Source organism: Symphalangus syndactylus, chromosome 20 (genome assembly GCF_028878055.3).
Source record: "Symphalangus syndactylus isolate Jambi chromosome 20, NHGRI_mSymSyn1-v2.1_pri, whole genome shotgun sequence".
NCBI lineage: Eukaryota > Metazoa > Chordata > Mammalia > Primates > Hylobatidae > Symphalangus > Symphalangus syndactylus.
This window is the reverse complement of record NC_072442.2, coordinates 10,919,388-10,942,770: the sequence shown is the minus strand read 5'-3', so window position 1 is coordinate 10,942,770 and position 23,383 is coordinate 10,919,388. Positions and strand designations below refer to the sequence as shown.

Genomic DNA, 23,383 nt, shown 5'->3' with positions numbered 1-23,383 from the left:
ACTCTCCCTTTGCTTTCACTTGTAGTTCACTCTGAGTCAAAACCACACACACACACACACACACACACACACACACACAAAATGCCTCATTTGCTTTGAAAATAAACTATCACTTGTGACTGAACTGAATAAAATATATAGTTCAGGGAAGCATTAACTTAGTTCAGGGGCCACAAACTAAACCCTGTTCACTGCATGTTTTTTGACCAGCATCATGGTTTTAAAATTGTTTTAATTTAAATGACATCAGAGGAGGCATATCTAAAGTTCAACGGTACCAACAATGCTAGTGTATACCTGAAGAACAAAATAGTAGCTTACCCACGCTAGAAATGTTTCCTGAGAAACAGAGAGAAAGAAAGAAAGAAAGAGAGAGAGAAAGCACGTGTGTGTGTGACTTGTACAAAATTGGCTTCCAGTAAAACAATGGGTCAGTGAGCAGTGCTTAAAGAGTAGGGGACTATGTATGAAATATTCTGATTTCTTGCTGAGCTTGGAAAAATCAGAAAACAGATGGTCTGGCCACACCAGATCTTCATTGTCTCGCCACAACAATAATCTGGGACTGAGAGATGGCTGCCTCCTTTAGACAGGCAACAGCTGTCCAGGGGGTTCACCTTTCTTTATTGTTTCTCTCAGCTGGCCTGATTAATTGATTTATATTATCTGCCAGAGCCCTATATTTGTGACCTCTGGCTTAATTGGTTATAAAACTACCTACACAAAGAGAAACAAAATAGTCAAAGTAGTCGAAAATGTGTAGAGTGCTACAAAATATTAGGTCATATTTTATTCTAAGGTTATATGCTAATTATTAAAATAAATAACATTAGCATATAGTATGATGTAATGAGGAAGCAACAGCAAGAACAACACAGGATCTATAACCAGGGTCATTTGTAATCTCAATTTTGCACCTTTACCTGTGTGTGATTGTATATAAGTCACATTCCCTTGCTTATCTTCAGTTTTCTTGTCTTTGAAAATGAGGTAGTATAACCTGACTGGTGCACGATGTGAGTGTGTTCTGCTCATGTGCCTTTGGGTCACTTTTTTTTCCTGCTGTTTTTATGAATCCCTTCCAAACTTTCCCAGTTTCTATGTGCTTTTGCTTCCAACAGCTAGTAAAGGACTGTCCTCGGGCTACTGAAACCTATTTTGCCTGCAAATGGGAAGAGACAGTTACCTGAAATATTACATTCCTCTTGGAGCTCTTAGCCAATGTCTGAGGGCAGTAACAATTTGAAATCCCAATCCTTTATCTCAGGTCAGCAGAATTCTGAAGCATAACTCATACCCTAAAATGTCTTTGCAGATGAGATTAAAGTTACCCTCTACCTTTTTTTCCTGATACTGTACTGTTGCTTGGCTCCCTCTTTTTTCCTGATCTGCAACCCAGGTTCTCTTCTTAGGATCTAACTCTGGATAACCCTGACTAAACCACTGACTAACCAACCCTTATTACTGTTAGATGAAATGTGATGTATGAAAATGAAATTTTAAAACATTATTATAAAATGCTTTCTTTAAAAATCTGGTAGAATTTTCAAGGCAGTATCACAATCTTTTCCCGTGCCAAAAAGCTAGTGAAAGAATTAACTTCATAGGAAATATCATGATAACAATCTATCCATATCTTTTACATAATCAGAAAGTCAAGAACTCATTAGAAGTCAGGAAGTTGTGTTTTGATTATGGCAACATCCCTCTGTAACCAGTTCTAAATAGAACTCTATGTTGACTCTACAACAACGATGAGAAATGACATTGCATTATGGTTTTCTGTTTACTATAGTTCTCTTCAACTTAAAACTTAGATTTTCTTTGAGTAAAACAGGCTCTCCACTTGTTTACCGCATTATTTCTAAGTTGCAAAAGTCTTCTCTCCATATTTTCCTACATTACCGTGTTTCTCTCCTATATTTTTTCATTCAATGTTGGCTGCCACAATCATATACACAAAAGTGTGACAAAAGTGCATCTGAAGTGGAGGTTTTAGCAGCTAACAGTAAGTGCGCCAGGTCTGTCAAGTGAATGCATTCCATAATTTTGGTCATGTATTCTACATACCTAGTTTTGTCTTCTTATGGTAACCTTGCTATTTCCCAATGGCAATCACTGAGTTTCATTACGATAGTCAACAATCCTTAATGTTAGAGTCTACTTTCATTGGCAAAATGTGAGAACCAAACTTTCAGTTCATCAATAGATGTGGTGAATTTAAATGGGCTAAAAGGAGACACATTAAGCCTGAAACTAACATTGGCAGCTGTTTTGTTAATTTGATTGTTATTATGGTCAATCAGCATGTGTTTAATGACTCAAAAACAAACAATTAAAATATAAAGCAGTCAGCTGAAAAACCAATTGTTTTGACACAAAATTATTTTTTAAAATCCCTTAAATTAGTTACTTGTTTTAGAAACAATTTTGGTATAAAACATTGGTTTGATCAGCTTCCCTTCTCTTATATACCACATAGAACAGAATTTTAAAAGTGTGGTTAAGCTTAATATCTTTTTGATTTAGCTCCAGGAAGTGGTTGAATTAGACCAAAATTCCTATTTTTAATGATTGTATTTCCAAATTTTAGTGTACATACGCATAAAATCTACTTCTAATTATTCATTTTTTGGAGGAAACAATATTTTCACAATTATTTACGGGAAGTACAATGTATAAGATGATTTTGGAGTCATTATTTGACTGCATGGACAACCCAGATATGAAAATTTATGGCAGAAACTAGATTATTTAGACATTTAATCTAAAATTTTCATAAATTGTAATATAACTTCATTAAAAATTAAGAACTTCTGTTTTTTCATATTGTTTGTTTTAGCTATGGAAATTTATAAATTATATTAGTATTTTACTAGCTTTAAAGTGGAGACTACATGTAGAAATTATTCTAAGATGCACATGTAAGTAATTACGGTCTCACAAAAAGGGAAAGATGCAATTGAAAAAAATGCAAACATTTAAGAACATGACTCCTGTTCTTTAAAGTAGGGTCTAATTGTGGGATGAGATACAACCTGTAAACAGATGAGGAAATTTTAGGGTAATAAATGTTTTGATATACATGATGCTGTGAGGATACATATGAGAGTAACTAATTCAGACTTGGAAATTCGGGGAAGGCTTTTCAGAGGATATGCAAAACTCATCCAAATGATTTTTTTTTTTTTTTTTTTTGAGACAGAGTTTTGCTCTTGTCTCCCTGGCTGGTGTGCAATGGCACAGCCTCGGCTCACTGCAACCTCTGCCTTCCAGGTTCAAGCAGTTCTCCTGCCTCAGCCTCCCAAGTAGCTGGGATTACAGGCTCCTGCCACCATGCCGGCTAATTTTTGTATTTTCAGTAGAGCCGGGGTTTCACCATGTTGGCCAGGCTGGTTTCGAACTCTTGACCTTAGATGATCTGCCCACCTCAGCCTCCCAAAGTGTTGGGATTATGGGCATGAGCCACCGCATCTGCCCCAAATGAATAATTTAGATGAGAATTTTCCAGAGGGACAGATTATGAAAAAGACCAGATAAGAGGGGTGTGTGTGTGTCTGTGTGTGTGTGTGTGTGTGTGTGTGTGTGTGTTTTAGGAATGGAAAGAAACTAAATAGAAGATAAAATTGTGTGAAGGAGGAAAGGAGGTATGGGATGGTTATGGGAGATACATTGATGAAGAAAGCAGAAGCCAACTGGGCAGTTCTTATAAAATAAGTTTGTTCTTGTCTCAAAAGCAATGGGGGAAATGGAGAGGATTTCAAAGCCTTTAAGTAAGAGAGCTTCAGGCTAATATGTACATTTTAAAGTGTTCATTCTGTAATAATGGAGAATGGATAGTAGGGGTGAGGTGAGCAAGACAGGAAGCAGAGAACCAGTTAGAAGTTAGAAGGCTTTTAAAGTCAAGCACCGAATGATCTCCTGTACACTAGAGGAGTGGCAATGCTAATAGATGAGAATAAGACATAGGTAAAAGGAAGGGAAAGAAGAACGTGGTGATGTTTTGACTATAAGTGGTAGTGAGGGAAAAGAGGAGGGGGCATCAAAAAGACATGAGATTCCTGATTGTCCAATACCATACCATGGTGCCTTTTACTGAGAAAAGGTTTCTGGGAGAAGCAGTTACGAATATGCCAGGTTTGTCTTAATGATCAGACTTTTAAGTAAATTATTTGATCTAACAATTATTGTTTTAAAATTTTACATGTTGGTAATATGGCTCCCTCTAAATCATATACTTCCTCATTTCAAATTGGCCTTGATAGTAGAATATAGGTTGTGTTTAAATTTTGAGAGAGACACTTAAAAACTATGTGACTTGGGGTAAATTACTAGACTTCTCTGCAGCCACGTTTCTTTATCTGTTGACACTGAATAATTTTATCTAACTTGCTTGGTTGTTTTGAAAATTCAAAAAGATTACATATAGAAAGGGCCAGTCAAGAAAGGGTTAGCACTGGATCCTTGTCCTCATTCTGTGTTGATGTCCTTACCATTTTAAATTCATCACATATATATGCACACACATATATATAAACGTATATATTCATATTATATACACACATATATGAGTACATACAAATGAGTGTATATAATATTAATGTATATAAATTCATGATAGAGATATATGCATATATACATATATAATTATTCTGATATGTATGTATATTAGAATAGTGACTTCCAAAGATGTCTACAAACTGATCCTTCAAACTTGTGGATAAGCTACTTTATATGGTGAAAGGGACTTTGCAGATGTGATTAAGGTTAAGGACCCTGGAAGGAAAGTTTATTTTGGGATTATCTGGGTGAGTCTAATGTGATCACAGAAATCCTTCCAAGCAGGTAACATTTCCCTGTTGTAGTCAAAGAGCCTCACTGGATGGATGATAGAACAAAGGTCAGAGAAATGCAAACTTGCTGGCTTTGAAGAAAGAGGAAGGGAGCCATGAGCCAAGGAATGCAGATGACCTCCAGAAGCTGAAAAAGACAGTGGGATGGATTCTCCTTTAGAGCTTTCAAAAAGAAACACAGCCCTGCCTGCCAACACTTTGGTTTTATCCCATCGAGAGTGGACTTCTGACCTACAGAACTGCTAAATAATAAAATTGGTGTTTTTTTTTTTAAAGCTACTAAGATTGTTGCAATTAGTTGCATCAGCAATAGAACAATTATATATTACATATTTGTCTTAATATAATTAAACTTTATATAAGCAAAAGTGAATGGCAAATTTCGAAAATAGGACACAAGATGTTATTTGGAGATAGCTGAATAAGAGGCCAGAAACTACATATACCCTGTGCTCCTCATAAACTTGTGCTCCGTAGCTTGTGACCTCGAGAGAACACATCCATGGGGACTTGACCTTTGAGTTTCTCTCTCTTCTGTTTCACAGGTGTTTTTATAACCTTCTACCTCAGCAGAGGAGAGGACATGTTATGAGATTTTTAGATGTTTCTTTCATATTATCCTAGACCAAGAAATTGTAGCCTTGGCATGTGCATTCCCATAAGCATTTGAGTAGAAAGCAAGCATTGGCCTTTCTACTTGAATAAAGGGTGGGTGAGAAGAAAGAGGTATTGAAGAGGCATATAATCAGGAGGAAAGTTGGACTAGGAGTAAATTCTGGGGCTGTGTCTTTGCCTCTTGCCTATCCCATCAGGATGTATCCTAGGTTTCATGTCTTCCTTGACATCTCCCACTCTCTCCACATAAATAAACTTCAAAGATATCTATGATATGTTATGAAGGCTATGAAGAACTAATGAATACTCCACTGAGTGGTGTCATATAATAGAAATTCAAATATATTTGTTAGTCAAATGAATGCCTGGGTCACATATATTTTAATTTAAAGGAGAGAGCTTTAAAAGAGCCATGAAACTAAACAAAAGCTTGTTTCACTGTTATTGTCCAAAATCGCATTTTTTAAGGATTACATTTTTAACGGCTGATTCCCCTCTCCCACAAATACCACCAGTTAGATAATTTGTATAATTTTAGAAACATTTTTAAAAGTACAACAATTTATAGTAGAGGAAAATACTGCTTTCAGGGGCCAAGACTCGAGGTAATAATTGGCAGCATCCAATTTTTTCTTCTCCATTAGCAGTCCCTAGAGCATCTGGGGAACGAGCATCTTGCAATCTAGATTCAACCACTGCAGAAGCTCTTTGAAGTCACATTAGGGACTTGGTTTTCTAGCAGAACCATTATCTACCATATCGTATACTAGAAAATGCTTATAATGTCATGTTCGGATTTCTTTAAAGGGCCATTATATATGGTTCTTATTTCTTTTGTTGCTGGTTGACAATAACTGAGCTTAATATTAATGTTGTATTCACACATGATCACAAGTACAATTGCTTTCATTGAATTGGCCATTTAATCATTTCAATTAAAAAAATCATACTAACAAATACGTTTTCTCATAAAATTAAATGTCCTTCCCCCAAAATCACCTGAATGATCTATTTTGGCTCTCTTTGGATAAAGACGACATTAGGGATAAAAGTCCCAGACTCAGCCACACTGAGAAACAAAACCACCTAACTGCAGGGATGGGGGACCACTCCCCATTTCCTTCTCTGTTGAGAGCTGTTCTGTTGCTCAATAAAATTATTCTCTGCCCTCCTCACTGTTCAATTGTCAACTTATCCTAATTCTTCTTAGAGGCCGGACAAGAGCTCAGGAACTGCTGAACGTAGGTACAAACTATAGCACGGGTGAGCTAAGACACACCCAGCACAGCTGCAGGCTGAGCCTGTATGCAAGCGGAGCCTGTGTGCAAGCCGAGCCTGTGTGCAAGCCAGACTCAGCCTGGGTCGGCCTAGTTGGTGGGGCATCTCCTGCAGCAGGTAGCATGCCTGAGTGAGACCCAGGTAGGAGTGTTGGCAGCCAGAGGTCCCCAGCTGGCAAAATGAGCAAGTAAAATCCTGCGTCATTTTCTGGGGGCTTGTCAAGGATCTGAGGAAGGATGAACAAATGTGGACCCAAACCCTCTTTCACTTTCATTTCTGAGCTTTCTTGTCCTCAGACGTTTTCTGAAAACAGATGGAGCACCGGATCTCTGTTAGCCAATTAAGAATGAATGACATGGCTGCAGAGGAGGCTGCCACCCACACCCCATCGCACTTAGGGATGAGAATGTCGGCTCTGTTCCAATCCAGTCTTTTCTAAGGCATTTTGCTTCTTTTTTTGTGGCACCTCTCTCTTCTTTATATACAATATTGGGGGTGTTTTGTAAAAACTGCTTTACCACCTGTTTGAAAGTATCTTATACACTCGTGGTTAAGTCATAACCTTAAACAAGGCTTGTTGGTTTCACCTGTGAGGCTACCTTTGGTAAATTTTAAAAGCCAGAAATATTGGCTGTTTGATGTGGCTAAAGTCGAGTAATAAGGGATTTAAAAGGATTTTTTAAAAATAGTTCTATGGTTAACATCCAGCTTAATTAAAAGTGGATATCCAAGCTATAGGTATGTTTAAAAGGCCTTTATGGCTTTTTGTTTTTTCTCTTCTTGGATCTTGTTTTGCTAGAAAAAGTGTTTTTTTGTTTGTTTGTTTTGTTTTCTCAGTTGGCTAAATTGTCTCCATCTTGTCTTGCCACTCTTAATGCACACATGAGAGGCACAAAGATAACTTCTAATAGCCTGGTACGTTTTAGGAAAAACAGAGACCCCGTTTTGGGAAAAAAGTCTCTGTTTTCCTCATGGAACTCCAGGAATTAAAAGTGGATGGATCCCTCTCAAAATCTAAGGCTCCTAAACCACATGCTTTCCTAGCCTTGTTTCTTGAAGGGCTCCAGCCTGAGATCAATAATCCAATTAGGAGATTGGCAAAATGAATATTTGTACAACTAGTGAATCTTTTTCTGTCTGATGTATGTGTTATGTGTGTGATGTTTATAAAAAAAAAAAAGCTCTAATTAATTGGCTTAAAAAATAAGAGCTTAGATCAAATATTTTTAAAGGAAAAATAAAAGCTCTGATACCTTTTAGTTTACATAACTTTAATCTTGTTTTAATTTTTATTGGTAAAATACAAATACCTTCAAAATGTAAATATGGGGTCTAAATTATTCAGGTTAGATACTAGGTTTGATACATGCTTTAAGGTCATAAACTGCTTCTTTGGCTTTTGAAAATTGTTCAACTTGTCTGCTTTACAGTTTGGTAAGGCCTGTGGACATATGGAATTAACCACACCTCTAAATGTGCTGGAAACCTTATCTGTGCCTAGTACATAATTAAAATAACTGGGTTTTACACCAAAATTAAAAATTGCTCAGAATTAACATTATAACATGTAATTAAGACTACTGAAAAAAGATTTACATACAAGGTTTGTAAGGAAAATAAAATGTGTTTTTAGTAAAAGATTATAAGAAGGTATGATTATAAGAAGGCATGGGAATGTAAATTTTTGCCTCATTGAGAGGGTTAAAGGATTGTCTTAGATTAGATAAGATAAAGCTAAAGATTTAAACAAGTTGTAGAAGGTTTGTAAAAATAAACCTTGTAAAAGAAATTCTGTGTGTGAACATATTGACTAAATTCAAAAGGGTATTATTTTCTTTTTCCATAAATTAAGCATTGAAATAAAAGCACAACAAGATTTTCTTAAGGCATGTATCTGCTCTTTAACAGAAATTGGTAAGGAATTAAAAAAAGGTTTATAAGAACCTCATCTCATAGTCAAAATAGCTAAGATTGTATAGAATTATAATATAATAAAGAATAATATAATATGATATAATAAATTAATTTATTATATAAAATTTAAAAATTTTAAAAAATATAAAAAAATAATTTTTTAAAATTTCATTTAAAAAATTGGGGTGGACATTAATACTAGACTAATACAAGGGTGAAATTTGGCTTTCTTTTCTCTCAAACAAGATTTTCATGTAACATTAAAGGATAATGGAGGTTTCTCGTTTGTCTTGAGAATAAACTACCAAAAAAGTAAGAGAAAGACAAGAGACAGATTGTTTGGAAAGCTAAATCTTCCCTCTTAATGAGTAAATGGTTTTTCCCCTTTGTAAAAAATGTTTTGAGTCATGTTTTGACCAAATAAATGAATTATGGTAACCTGGAATTTTCTTTCATAATATCAAGGATTTTAAACCTTTAATATATTTGATAGACTTTCCAAAATCAAATTTCAGCTTCAAAATTGTCTTTCCTGACCTCTAACTTTTAGATGCTAAAGACAGCCCCTAGAGCATCCAAAGGAGAGGTAAATAGGATTATTCGGCATGTTTAGTTACACACGATTGCCAAAATAAAAATAAGATATAATCTTCTTTAGGTTATATTTTAGTGAATAATATTAATATATGTTCAAAAATTGCATAGGATTTCTAAAGTTTTAATGTCTCAGTATATGTTATCAATCATAATGAGGTTATTATGTTATTGTAAACCACAGAAGTAACCAAATTTCTTTGTCAATTGTGTTTTTGGCTGTAACTACCCAGGACATTTTGTCATTCATAGACAATTGTCTTGCTTTGATCCTTTTCAAAAGATGGTTTATATAGGACCTTCACAGGTGCTCACAGATACGGGTTTCTGATATCTTTGGAGACTGTGACATTAGAATAAATGAAAAACATTCAGAACTCACCAAGAGCTGAAATGTTCATGAATATCAAGCAGAACAAGAGTTAACTGAATGGACTGAACTAACAGAAAACTGAAGTAATCTTGTTTAACTTTTTGCTTAAAACATTGCTAGTCCTTGTTTTGTTTTTCAGAGTCAAGAAAACTTTTCTTTTGAGCTATCTGCAGCTTTTCTTTCTTTCTTTTTTTTTTTTTTTTTGACGGAGTCTTGCTCTCTCATACAGGCTGGAATGCAGTGGTGCAATCTTGGCTCACTGCAACCTCTTTCTCCCAGGTTCAACCAATTTTCCTGCCTCAGCCTCCCAAGTAGCTGGGATTACAGGTGCCCATGACCACACCTGGCTAATTTGTGTATTTTTACCAGAGATGGGTTTTCACCATGTTAGCCAGGCTGGTCTCGAACACCTGACCTTGTGATCTGCCTGCCTCCACCTCCCAAAGTTCTGGGATTACAGGTGTGAGCCACCGCACCTGGCCTGCAGCTTTTAACAATTGAGTAAGGTATACTCCTGTGAACAAAATCTGGGGCATATTTGTTTCTCTCACCTGGTTTCTCTAGAATTTGGAAACTATTTGTGAGTATTCTTAACTTATGGCAATATGGTTAGTAGGATAGGTGCGATAAAAATCCATTTTCTTTTGCAACAGGACACAATTGGAGAAACTGGTTGTTTTACTAAGACTTTGACTGGAAGGGTGCGCTTGCCTTTAAGGAATCAAGCATGACTTGCAGAGCCAATAAAAGCCGCTTGGGAAAACTGGCTTCATACCTTGTCTACACTGTATAGGATTCCTAACCTGTGGTAAGTAAGAAACATCACTTTCTAATACGCCCAGGAGCCCCAAGCTCTCTTGGGACTTCAAGAATGGAGGAATTTACTCAACTAATAGTAATTTGGGGGTATGAACCCATGGCTGGGCTCAGCTTTAGAAAGTGTAATCCAATATTCCTTGTGGAACGGAGTTCCATCAAAGCCAATTTAAAAGCCTGTGTGAAAAATTATTCTTGCTGTGTTTTTTTTGTTTTAACAAATATGAGGACTGAAGAGACACAAACTATGTTTCAGAACTTATCATACACTTGTCACTAAATTCTAATCTCATAAAAATCCTGAAAAACAGACAAAAAAGATTAGGTACTCAGTTTTCTGTGAGATTTAGAATTAGAATTTTAATATTGTCTTTACCAAAATTATGAAATATTTAAAACATGCAGAAAAGTATAATTATCTAATAAGAATCAGTGTGCCCATAACTTACTGAAAACAGCTCCTCAGTTTACCTTATTTTGCTTCACATGTCTTTCTCTCTTTTTGTTCAATAAGGAAAACATTTCAGATGCAGTTCAAGTCCCAATGTATCCATCCTGGTCACATTAACTCCCCTGTATTTCCATAGGTGACCATTGTCATGAATTTGTTCTTTATTATTCTCATGAATATTTTATACTTTTCTACCTATGGTATGCCCATAGTCGATGAATAGGAACATTTTGGTTTCTTATATAAAAGGTCATTTGCTACATAATCTGAAATGTGCCTCTTTTACTCATATTGTTTGATTGAGGTTTACCCATGTTGATAGATGCTACTGTAATTCAATCCTTTTATGTTTATATTGTAAAATAGTAGGTACAGATGCAAGATTTTATAAATTCTCCTTTAATAATTACTCTATTGTGAATTTTTCAACATTGCAATGATGTAGTTCTTGAAAATACCTCCTTGTGTGCATGTGTGGGAATTCCCTGTCAAGTGCTTACACAAACAGAAAAGCAGGATGATGGGATAGGTCCACCTTAAAATTTACAGAATATTTTCAAATTGCTTTAGAAAGGGACTGTATTTGTTTATACTCCTAACATCAGTATTTGAGAATTTCAATTCTTCCATATCATTATGGACACTCAGTATGGTCAAACTTTAAAAATTTTTGCTTAATCTAGTGATTCTGAATAGCATCTTATGGAAAAATAAATGCTAGCAGGAAGTTGGCTACTTTCAGTTCAAGACTCATACTCATATTTTTGTGGATAATAAACTGTAGCCAAGATGAAAGCAACTTGTTTAAATTCACAGATTTAGTTAACAACAGAATTAAGATGAGAACAGGAACTTGCCTTGAATTCAGAATTCAATCTGTGGATTCACAGATTTCAGTAAACATATTTAACTGATTTATAACAAGAAAAATACATATATAGAAAAAAAGCAGTCACCTTTAAGAATTTTATTCCATATTAAAAAAAAAAAAAAAGAATTTTATTCCATATTTTTATCTTATTTCTTTCTTCTATTTTTAGTACCTAGACAGATCTTGGGCCTTTGAATCATAATTACATGTTCATGATCCTAAATAATCACCTAAATTTGATTTCATAATAAAAATGAATTATTGAATATCACCCATTAGTCTTTTTGAAACAATAAATTTAAGAAGTTATTATTCTGGAGCTAATCACATTAAAAATAAGGCATTGCTTTTGATTTTTGAATTCCATTTTATATAACAAACACTGAACAATAGATGTCACTCTTTTGCCAATAAAAATAACTATGAAATTATTTCATTTGATTATTTTTCTTCATAAACAGTTCTGGTGCTGAAAAGATAAGTTATAAGGTTCTGGTAGAAAAATCTCAAATAGTGGCAGGAACTTTTAAATATTAATATCTGCTAGTGTTTTCTCTATGAAACAAATTAATATACTCTCAAACCGTTACTTTCTGAATTATTTTAAATATAACCAATCTAAAATTTCTGATTTTATGCCTTTCTATTAATGTTCTCACAATTAGGTGTCATTAAAAGGAAAGTTAGAATGAGGTTATTTGAGAAATATATGCCCAGTCAGGAAAAGAAAACTTTCAGAGTGTAATTAATTATATCTTAAGTTCGTGCAATGTCTAGTAGTTCACTTGATAGACAGGGAATCCATAAAAATGGAAATCAGGGATAGAGAAGCCAAGAAAGAAGAAGTATTCAAAGTAATGCAGTTGGGGCCAGTTCTGAGGCATGGTTAAATGATAGATTGTGTTCCAGATCTCATGGCTGAGGTCAAGGACACATTCAAAGTTTTATCAATTTTGCCTAAACAAATCAGAATTTTTTAAGAAGCTGAGGGCAAGTTGTGAAGGTGTTGGCAATAGAAGATGACCTATTGAAATTACCTAGAGAAACAGTGGAGTGCATTTGAAGATTGTTTAATGACAGTGCATTAATTTAAACCTGGGCATGCTATGAAGAAAGGTTAGGTCAAGGAAGAAGAAAAATGTTAAGGAAATGTTAACATCTGTTTCACTGATTGTGACATACTCAGCTAAAGCCCTAGCTGCCTGTGCTTGATGCCAAGAAAAATAGATGAATTCAGAAAGTATGGTGAATGAGCAACAACCAGGACCTAAATCTGACAAGCTGTATATTCTAATTGCATTTTTAAAGTGGTTTAAGATTTAAGAAGCACTTTCACTTTCATTGTCCTAGCTGGTTTCTGACTCTTCAGCCCATTGCAATTGGACTTCTGAACCAACTGTTTCATTCAAGCTGATCTCTCAAAGGTTATTAATGGCCTATAAATTGTCAAAACCATTGACCTGCTCTTAAGCCTTTATTCTCCCAGATCACTGCTTTTTATTTTCTTCTTAACATAGTTTACTCTCTCTGCCCTTTGAATTCTCTCCTTCTTTGCTTTCTGTACTACTTTTCTTTTTTCCCCTGGTTTTTCTTGTAATTTGATGACCTCTCCTTCTTATCCTCCTTCACTAATAATTTTTCCACTATCTTGCACCTTAAATTATTTGTTTTTCTCAGGTTTCTGCCTCTAGTCCTTTTCTCTTTCAATACTTCTGTGGGTGATTGTGTTGATGAGGATTTGAGCCATTTTATGTACAGGTCTTCATTCAACAAATATTCATTTTCCAGGTGCTATTCTAGATGCTGAGAACACAGTTGTCAAAAGAATAACAGCGTTTCTTTTCTCAGGCTTTTATTTCTAATGGGGGAAAGCACATGTGTAGGAATATGTTGAATTATTGACTGATGTGTCTACATCTTCATCAGTGCTACCCTCACACTTCAAACACAATTTATTGTACTCTCAGCCCCTATCGAACAGCTAGGAAAATATGGGATTGTGTCTTTTAGGAAAGTAAATTCAGGGGAAAACAAATGGGTCAATATTTTATTTTTTAGTGTTAAAACAGACTTTTGGTACTGAAAATAGAGATTATGATCTTGAGAGAAAAGGCTTTTAGAAGTGCAAGAGGGTGAGATTTTATTTTTCTGAAGTATTGTCTTACAAGACACAGGTCATAAAGTTTATTCCACAAACAAATTTTTCTTGCTTTCCTACTCAGATAAGATGCCAGTGGTTATAGAATGGGAGAGAAAAAGAGAAGGATCATAGAGGGACAACTGTTGTCTTGTGTTCTTTTTTTTCTCTGGGCCATATCTTACAGGGTTGTGGTAAAACCCTACATTAGTTTAAGTCATGAAAGAGTGAGATAACCCAGTTCACATTCCTAGTTGTGTTCCTACATTCTGGTAGGTTCTTCATGGGTGTTGAGAGAGTTGCATGTGGTCAAGCAATGGCTGAAGCCAAAGGTACAGAGCCTCAGGGCATATCTCTGGCAGGTGGCAGGAGAGAGTTAAATGTTTTCCTACAGAGCTGAGTGAGACACAGATGTGACAGCAGATGCCAAAATACCTAAAGAAACACTGTGGCTAGGTCAAAGGAATAGCATTAGCTAGTGATGGTGGAGTTTCTTGTAAGGGGTCAAACTGAAAAGCTGAATCCAGGTAGGTGCCACTGTAGAGATATGACCCCTTATTATAAGGATGCCCTCTCTCACCACTCCTATTCAATATACTATTGGATGTCCTGGCCAGGACAATTAGGCAAGAGAAAGAAAAATAGGGCATCCAAATAGGAAGAGAGGGAGACAAACTATCCCTGTTTGCAGACATGACCCTATACCTAGATAACCCCATAGTCTCAGCCCAAATGCTTCTTAAGCTGATAAACAACTTCAGCAAAGTCTCAGGATACAAAATCAGTGTGCAAAAATCACTAACATTCCTATACACCAACAACAGTCAAGCCCAGAGCCAAATCAGGAATATACTCCCATTCACAATTGCCACAAAAAGAATAAAATACCTGGGACTACAGCTAACCAGGGAGGTGAAAGATCTCTAAAAGGAAAAGTACAAAACACTGCTCAAAGACATCAGAGATGACACAAACAAATGGAAAAACACCTCATGCTCATGGATAGGAAGAATTGATATTGTAAATATGGCCATACTGCCCAAAGCAATTTATAAATTCAACACTATTTCTATTAAACTACCAATGACATTCTTCACAGACTTAGGGAAAAAAAAGATTTTAAAATTCATTTGGTACCAAATAAGAGCCCAAATAGCCAACACAATCCTAAGCAAAGAGAACAAAACTAGAAGCATCATGTTACCCGACCTCAATCTATGCTACTAAGCCACAGTAACCAAAACAGCATGGTACTGGTACAAAGACAGACACATAGACCAATGGAAATGAATAGAGAACCCAGAAATGAGACTACACACCTACAACTATCTGATCTTCAACAAACCTGACAAAAACAAGCATGGGGAAAGAATTTCCTATTCAATAAATGGTTCTATGATAACTGGCTAGCCATATACAGAAGATAGACACTGAACCCTTTCAGTTTCAACCTTACACCACATACAAACACACATACAAAAATTAACTTACGGCTGGGCATGGTGGCTCATGCCTGTGATCAGCACTTTGGGAGGCCAAGGCGGGAGGATCACCTGAGGCTGGGAGTTCGAGACCAGCCTGACCAACATGGAGAAACTCCGTCTCTACTAAAAATACAAAAAATTAGCCAGGCATGGTGGCACATGCCTGTAATCCCAGCTACTCAGGAGGCTGAGGCAGGAGAATTGCTTGAACTTGGGAAGCAGAGGTTGTCGTGAGCTCAGATAGCACCATTGCATTCCAGCCTGGAGAACAACAGTGAAACTCCATCAAAAAAAAAAAAAAAAAAAAAAAAAAAAAAAAAAAAAAACTTACACCACATACAAAAATTAAAAATTAACTCAAGAAGGATTAAAGACTTAAACATAAAACTCAAATTATAAAAATACTGGAAGACAACCTAGGCAATAAGGCAATATCACTCAGGACATAAGCATGGGAAAAGATTTCCTGATGAAGTCTCCAAAATTAATCACAACAAAAGCAAAAATTGACATTTGGAATATAATTAAACTGAAGAGCTTCTGAACAGCAAAAGAAACTATCGACAGAGTAAACAGACAACCTACAGAATGGGAGAAAATTTGTGCCAACTATGCATCTAATGAAGGTCTAATATTCAGAATCTATAAAGAACTTAAATAAATTTATTTAAAAAATGAATTCCATTAAAAAGTAGACAAAGGACATGAACAGACACTTTTCAAAAGAAGACATGCATGCAGCCAACAGTCATATGAAAAAAAAGCTCCACCTCACTGATCATTAGAGAAATGCATTAGGGGTAACAGCTTACACCAGTCAAAAAGGCAATTACTAAAAAGTCAAAAAATAACAGAGCCTGGCAAGGTAACAGAGAAAAGGGAATGCTTATACACAGTTGGTGGGAGCGTAAATTAGTTCAACCATTGTGGAAGACAATGTAGCAATTCCTCAAAGTCCTAAAGATGGAAATACTATTTGACTAAGCAATCTCATTACTGGGTATATACCCAAAGGGATATAAATCATTCTATTATAAAGACACATGAATGTGTATGTTCATTGCAACACTATTCACAATAGCAAAGACATGGAATTAACCTAAATGCTCATAAATAATAAACTCAGTAAAAAAAAAATGTGGTACATATACACCATGGAATACTATGCAGCCATTAAAAGAACAAGATAATTCCCTTTGCAGGGACATGGATACGAAGCATCCTAAGAGAATTAATGTGGAAAGGGAAAACCAAATACTGCATGTTCTCACTTAAAAATGGGAGATAAATGCTGAGAATACATGGATACATAGAGGGGAACAGCACACACTGGGGCTTATTGGAGGGTGGAGAGTGGCAGGAGGGAGAGGATCAGGAAAAATAGCTAACGGGTACTAGGCTTAATACCTGGGTGATGAAATAATCTGTACAACAAATCCCCCCAGAAGCTTACCTATGTAACAAACCTGCACATGTACCCCTGAATCTAATATAAAGCTTAAAAAACAGGAAAAAAAAGAGAGATATAACCACTTGTTAAAATCAGCTGTTTACCAACGCAAGTAAATCCTGAGGACTAGTCATTTACATGTGTCAACCGCTCACGTGAAAATTGTACTTTCTGTTTTGGGCAGAATGATGTATCAACGTAAAAAACCGATTTGAAACACAAAGACAGCTATACTTTTTCTCATAGGTGAAATTCATATAAGATACTAGCCAAACAAGATATTAAGGGCTTAAACAAGATATTGATCCAAATTACTAATTGAAGATAAAAACAGGACAGAGAGAGGTCGCCTTTGCACTGCTAAAAACCATCTGTGTTTGAGGTGATTCTGAACATAAATGAAGCTGTCTACTGGTCATAGCTAGAAAACAAGGGCTTGAATGGTAACAGTAAGAAGGAACACAGTAAGATAACAAGTAAGAAGGAAGACATAGAAGATGATTAGTAAAATCTTATTTTATTGAAACTTCTTAAGTTGATCCTCCAAAATGACTCTGAGTTTGGCATAGTGGATATTTTTAGACTTTTGTAACAGGTAGGAAAAAATAATAAAGAGTACAGAGTGTCAAAAACTCGTCTGAATTCACATAGATACTAGGTGACAAAGCCTTAAGTCAAACCCCAAATATTTAACTCTAAGGCAGGTGTTTTGGCTCACTGAGCTTGTTTGATTTTAATCTCAACATTTGGACTCATGTCCAGATAGTATAAAAACTGTTTAGATTCTCCACCATGGCCTAATTCATTCATCCCTTTCTAGCATCATAACTTCATGACAAACATGAGTGTGAGCACAGTATATTGGTTAACTGGCACCATGCCATAACCTTTATTTTAATTATGTCCATTTGTAATTGTTGCTTTGATAATTATTTCCATTTTTCCTGCTCCGGATTACTGTGTTCCTTCTTACTGTTACCGTTCAAGCCCTTGTTTTCTAGCTATGACCAGTAGACAGCTTCATTCATGTTCAGAATCACCTCAAACACAGATGGTTTTCAGAAGTGAAAAGGCGACCTCTCTCTGTCCTGTTTTTATCTTCAATTAGTAATTTGGATCAATATCTTGTTTAAGCCCTTAATATCTTGTTTGGCCAATATATTCGTTAAGCCTTTTAAAATAATTTCAGACATTACATTTATATTACATTAGAAATAAAATGCCTTAATTAGTAAAAAAAATCAAATTTCAGAAAAATGATGTGTTAAGGTTTGCTATCTGGAGTTGCTCTTTTGGAGAATAAAAAGAATTAAACAAACAGTTTATAAATGACAGGCTTGCTTTGAAGATAATACCTACACTTTGAATAACAGATTATTTGACATTTGTTTTCTTAAGCAATACATGATAGAAACTGTATTTCTGCTCTAATATTTTAAATCTGCAATCAAATTGCAAGCAAAAAATAATTTATACATTCACCTAAGAAGCACATAAATATTTATCTAGGGCTCTCATACAGTTTTGTCTTGTAGATTATTAAAAAAATAATTTTATCAAATGAAAAGTAGTAGAATAATATTAATAGTATAAAAATTTATGATCACAGATAAATTATGGGGAGAAAAACTTGCAATTATAAAACCTTCAGTTTGGTATTTTAAAAGTAGTTTTATTATGTAAAAGTTCACGCAGCCATTCAAAATAAGTTTGTCCACTACAGGATAGGAAAAAATACTTTAATTAATAGATAAGCATAGCTTATAATTAGCATGTCAAGTTTTTGTGTGTAAATGGATGTTTTCAAAGTCCTGAAAGTATTTATTTTTCTTAATTTAGCAGTTCCAACTTTTTTTCTACAATCTTGTTAAAGCGTTAATTTGCTTACAATCTTTTTTATAACTTCAGGACATCTGGGCAAGCTGTCAACAATTCTCTTATAGTGGACTCCAATTAATTTATTTTCTGAGTTTTTTCATTTACATAATATTTTATTTTATAACATTCAATATAAAATTGTATGCTGTATTTTTACATTATTTCAAGTACCATGTATATTCTCAGGAAGAAATACTAATGTCAATGGAAATATGAATGCACAGTAATTAAGAAAGAATTTTAATGCAACGGAAGCAAAGAAACTAAGAAGTAGTTAGCAAGCAAGCAATTTTTTACTGAAGTAGAAGTTTTAAGTTGTATTCTGTAGACTTGAATGTAAGAATTCTTGGAAAAATACATATTACTATATTGTTTAAATTACATCTAAATAAGAATATTTTTAAAAAAATCACAGGGAAAAGGAAACCACACTGAGATGGTTATTATATTCACTGCTACCTTTCCCTCTTGGAGCATTTGCTGATTCTTGAGACTGAACAGTAAGCCCAAAAAGAAGGCAGTAGCCAAGTAAATATTGTTGCAGTCTCACAGGGACACAGTTTCACAAAAGCCTAACATTAAAGTTCAGGCCTACCAGAGCCAACAAGACTGGTTTTGCAAAAAAAAAGGATGACAGAGAATTGAAATATACAATATATGTGCAATTTCTCCCTAATAAATTGCTAACTCTAAGACTGTGCATGCATAGAAAAAGGTTCAAACGTGAAAATAATCATAAAGCGGTTGAAAACAGATTAAAAGTCAGCAGATAATTTATCAAGCTTATAGATTTAGAAAAGCAAGAGTCCACGAAAGTAGAAGCTTTTAGTTAAGATGCCAGACATGCTAAGCCCCAAAATTAAGAGTAAACCAGAACAAGGGATCAAGGTGATATGCCTTTACTCTATGTGTCTTCAGAAAGAACAATAAATCCTCTTTGGAAAGATATAACATCGTATAGAGCCTTCACATTATATCATACATATTGTTCAGCATTCAATCAAAACATACTAGGCATACGAATACAAAGTACCGAACAACTTGAATCAACAGGAGAAACAGAGATCTACTCTAAAAGAGTCAAGTGAAAATCCTAGAATTAAGAATAAAAGTTGAAATTAAAAGTTTAATGCATGAGTTTAATAGATTTGACAAAGAGGATTAGTGAAATGGAAGATAGGCAATTAGATAGTATCCAAACTGAAGCATTAAGAGATAAATTTATACAAACTAGACAAAATAGTATGAAACATGTAGAATACTTAAGTATTTGTAATTTCCAAGAAGGGAAGACATAGAAAGATCCAAAAATAATATTTGAACTGTTGAATGTTGATACTTTCGCGGGGCCAGTGGCTTCTGTCTATAATCCCAGCCCTTTCGGAGGCTGAGGCGGGTGGATCACTTGAGGTCAGGAGTTTGAGACCAGCCTAGCTAACATGGTGAAACCCTATCTCTACTAAAAATACAAAAATGAGCTGGACGTGGTGGGGGGCACCTGTAGTCCCAGCTACTCAGGAGGCTGAGGCAGAAGAATTGCTTGAACCCGGGAGATGGAGGTTGCAGTGAGCCGGGATCGTGCCAATGCACTCCAGCCTGGGCGACAGAGTGAGACTCCTCCTCAAAAAAAAAAAAAAGTTAATACTTTATACTTTATCAAAACCAATGAAGGATATCAGTGACTTGAAAGTTTTATAAAACACAAGAAGAATAAATAAGAAATAAATAAAGAAGAATAAATAAGAAAAACACACCTTGTTGCATTGTAGAAAAAACAATCCTGATCTGAAATCAAGAGAAGGAAAAAAATCTTAAAAGTTCCTGAAAATGACAGTTAATTTTTAATAGAAATGGCAAAATAATAAAACAAAATAATGACTTCTTTGAAGGGCAAATAAATCAATAAATATGTAAATGAAAGAATAGATGACCAAGAACTCCATAAGCAGCAAAAATACACTTCAAAAGAGAAGGTAAAATAAAGATTATTTAAATTAACAGAATTTTCACTAACAGGCTTACTCTTACATACACATATATGAGTCATATAAGAAGAAAAATGATCCTAAATGGAAACAGTAAAGAATTAAGCATGAAGTATTAGATATAAAGAATTAAATACAAAGTATACAGAATTAAGAGTATCAGAAAAATAAACATGAGTTATTTAAATGTATATTCACTGTTTAAATATTAATAATGATGTATTAAAAGCATATATATAATGCATATAATGTAATAATAAGAATGCATGATGTGATTTTCAAGTTACAGGCAATAAATGCTCACAGACATAAACCTAAATCTATCAGTAGTTACATTAAATCTAAATGACATAAATGTGTTCATTAAAAGACAAAAATTATAATATGGGATTAAAAAATTATTTAGAACCAATTATATATTTTTATAAAGAATTAATCTTAGCTGTAAAGAACAGAAAGATTCAAAATAAAAGGGCAGCAAAATATACATCACACAAATATAAACTAAAATAAAGCTAATATTATCTATACTAATATTAGGAAATGCAGAATTTAATTCAAGAAAAATTACAAGAAACGAAGAGAAAAATTTAGTATGTTAAAACTGTGAACACAACAGGCATATATAAAACCCCAAATTTATATGCAACTAGAACATAACCTCAAAAGATATAAACTGAAAACTCTCAGAATTAAAAAAAGTAGTTAAGCCTACAATTAAAGTTTAAGGATTTAATATCATGGTAAAGGATAAAGTAAATAAGTGTTACAAAATATTTGAACAACGTGATTAAACAAATTTAAAAATAGGCATGTAACAATGCTTTTAATAACTTATTGGTAAGTGAAAATTAGAAAAATGAATACTTTGAATATTTGAGTATTCAATTTTTTGAATAATAAAAATATAATGTAGATTAACTAAAAGCAGTAGTTAAAAAGAATAAGTATAAAAGGATGACAAATGTATTATCTAAGCATAGAAATTAATAAAATGAAAAAAGTGGAAATTAAACAGAAAGAAGAAAAAATGGAATTAATAAAATAAAAACAAACACAATAGAGAAAATAGCCAAGAGTTGTTTCCTTGAAAAAACTAATATAATTCATAAACATACAACAAGTCTGATTCAAAATAAAAAAGAGAAGACATAATTTACCAGTATCAGGAAGGATAAAAAAGAAATAAATAATATGGGCATGATAGATAATGAGTATAGTTGAGTTTTATGAGAATAAATTAATAAAATGTTTTAAAGCTGGTATGAGAAAAATATTAAGTGTAAACCTGAATAATATTATTTCCACTAAATGAATTGAATCTAGAAAATTTTGTCATAAAGATAACTCCAGAGCCAGATAGCTTTGAAGTATTTAACAAAAATTTAATAGAAATCATATCTGGCCCGGTGCGGTGGCTCCTACCTGTAACCTCAGCATTTTGGGAGTCTGAGGTGGGTGGATCACCAGCGGTCAGGAGTTTGAGACCAGCCTGGCCAACATGGCGAAACCGTGTCTTTACTAAAAAGACAAAAATTAGCCTGACGTGGTGGCAAGCAGCTGTAATCCCAGCTATTCTGGAGGCTGAGACAGGAGAATTACTTGAATCCAGGAGGTGGAGTTTGCAGTTAGCCGAGGTGTTGCCATTGCACTCCAGCCTTGGTGACAGAGTGAGACTCCACCTCAAAAAAAAAAAAAAAAAAAAATCCGAATGATTTCAGAAAATAGAAAAAGAGAATAGGCTTCTCATTTTGTTTTATAGAGTTAGCAAACCTTAATTCCAATCCCTGAGAAAGATATCAAAAGAAAATTATAGCATAATATCTCTCATGAATATAGATACAAAAATCCTAAACTAATTATTATTATTTCTAATTCAACAATGTATAAAAAAGTGTAAGTTGAATTTATTTCTAAAAGCAAGGTTGATATAACATTTGAAAAGGTATTGTAATTCATTACACGTAGAAACTAAAGGAAAATATCATATGGTTATCTAAATAGATGAAGAAAAGACAGGGTAAAATTTAGCACTCATTAACAATAACTAGATATAGATAAAGAAATTCTGAATCTGATAAGATTGGTCTATGTATAAAAATTGAACCACTAAACTGTATTAATTGCTAAACTATTAAAATATTTTCTCTGAGATAGGGAAGCAGACAATTCCTGTTATGACTTTTTCTACTCAACATTACATACAAGGCCTTATGGGAATAAGATAATAAAAGTATATACTTTTGAATAAAAGGTATAAAAATTGGAAGGAGAGAAACAATATTTTTATCATTTACAAATCCCATAATTATGTACCTAAAAACATCCAACATATTTTAAATTCTATTAGAACTAGTAAGTTAATTTATCATTAAATGAAAAGGTCCAAACACAAACATCAACTTTTCCCATATATATTAGGAATGTTTTGAAAATTACATTTAAATGTGATAAAATTTAGATTTGTCTTAAAAACATTGATTATCTAATTGACTATCTAATCATGATTTTAATGAAAGGGATGTAACACCTCAATATGGACAATGATAAAAGATTGAGAGAAATTAATAAAGAACTAAATAAACATCCAAGAGGAATATTCATGGATTGAAGACTCAAAATTGTAACGATATTAATCTTTATCAAGTTAATTGATTTAATGCAATCCAGTCAAAGCACTGCTA

The 23,383-nt window shown here is 34.1% G+C and overlaps 1 long non-coding RNA gene across 1 annotated transcript in view; it reads left to right on the top strand.

The window, feature by feature from the left end:
* The first annotated feature begins 10,311 nt into the window (after nucleotides 1-10,311).
* The window catches only part of LOC129470076 (uncharacterized), a 132,354-nt gene continuing 119,282 nt past the window's right edge, over nucleotides 10,312-23,383 (top strand). The window contains exon 1 of the long non-coding RNA XR_008653156.2: nucleotides 10,312-10,435. This is a non-coding gene — a long non-coding RNA (uncharacterized lncRNA). The remainder of the gene's footprint in view (nucleotides 10,436-23,383) is intronic.